Here is a 1828-nt window from a genome sequence, read left to right as displayed (position 1 = left end):
AAAATGTGCACTCATCTCACTCGACTTTGACAAAGCCTTCGGCAGAGTTAACCATAGTTTTCTCCTTCGCACCATGGGCGCAATGGGCTTCCCACCTCGATTCATTGCGGTAGTAAGAAATACAGTAACAAACAACTCAGCCAGATTTGTCATCAATGGGCACATTAGCCGCCCGATTGACGTCACCAGCTCCATTAGGCAAGGGTGTCCAATGTCAATGGCACTCTTCGCCATCGCCATCGAGCCCCTGCTTGCCTCCCTTATGAAACATCTACAAGGACTACAAATACATGGAGAAAAGATCGTGAGCAAGGCATACGCTGATGATGTTGGCTTCCTAGTCGTGAATGGCGCTGAAGTACAGAGCGCACTACGAATAGTAACAAAATATGAACAGGCATCTGGTGCAAAACTTAATACAACAAAGTCGGGGATTTTCAACATCGGCCGTGGAATTGGGACGCAAACGCAGGATCTGTTACGCGAGCTTGTAACCATGAAATGTCTCGGCATAGATTTTAAAAGAAATATCAAGCACACTATTGCTGCGAATTATCTAAAATTACTTAACAGCATACGCACCTCTGTACAAGCACATAATATTAGGAAACTCGATGAACCTCAAAAAGTAACAGTGGCAAATGTATACATCACATCCAAAGTTAATTATGTAGCACAAGTTCTGCCACCACCTGCGACTTTGTTGAAAAGCATCGCATCTGCACTAGGACACTTTGTGAGCCGCGGACGTATTTTCAAAGTCAAATATGACATTCTGATGCTCCCTACGAAATGTGGTGGGTTAAATCTTACCGATTTCAGCAAAAAAGCGCAAGCCTTATACCTTGCTACCACATACAAACAATGGAAAGAGCCAAGTGGTACCCTTGCTGCACATTTGTTAAACGAAATAGCTCCTGCTGACGTCAGTGCACCTATAAATGTCCAACACATACCCAGCGGACTATATCACTTGAAATACTTTTTCGTAGAATACAGCTATATACAGGCAAGGATTCCTGGAAAATAAATCATGAAAGTAAAAGAATTTTATAATAACTTGATGAAAGACAAACCCAGAAACGACGTAGAACAAAAGTATCCTTGTTATAACTGGGAAACAATATGGGAAAATATTCACTGCCGGAACTTGCCAACGTATGTCAAATCGACCTGGTACTTTGCTGTAAACAGAAAAATTACGACGAACTCTAAACTTCACTCTATTCGATTGGCCGAGTCACCGCTGTGTCCATTATGTAAAATACCAGATACCGAAGAGCATAGAGTGCTGTGTGACAGGGTAAAAGAAATATGGCTCTACATAAGACAAAAGATAGCGAGCGTCAGCAGAACTACACCCAATGCCGTTACGACTGCTGAATTTTTAAACCCTGACGGTATACCTTACCGTAAAACAAAACGAAATGCAATTAACTGGTTGAAAGGCCAAACGATGCATTACGTCCTAACAAAAGAATCAAGCAATAGGGAGGACTTCTGGGTATACCTTACAACTGAGCACCACAAGTTGATGTGTACTAAAAAATACAAAGAAAATTACGAAAACGTTTTAACTAAAACAATCCTGTAACCAATAGAAATGCGTAATTTACGTTGCACATCCAAGCATTTCGTATATTAGACGAATGATTTTTGGTTAAAGTTTGTACTTCACGAAGCAGGAGGAGGATTTCCAACAGAAAGTAGTCAGAGAAGATCATCAGTATAGACCAATTAAGCCTATGTATATCTATTACTTTGGTTTCGGGGAAACACAGTGATGAAACTGGTATACACCATTTATTTAGTTTCTGTCTTTCTTTCC

This window comes from Schistocerca serialis, chromosome 3 (genome assembly GCF_023864345.2).
Source record: "Schistocerca serialis cubense isolate TAMUIC-IGC-003099 chromosome 3, iqSchSeri2.2, whole genome shotgun sequence".
Classification (NCBI taxonomy): Eukaryota; Metazoa; Arthropoda; class Insecta; order Orthoptera; family Acrididae; genus Schistocerca; species Schistocerca serialis.
This window is presented reverse-complemented; position numbering follows the sequence as displayed.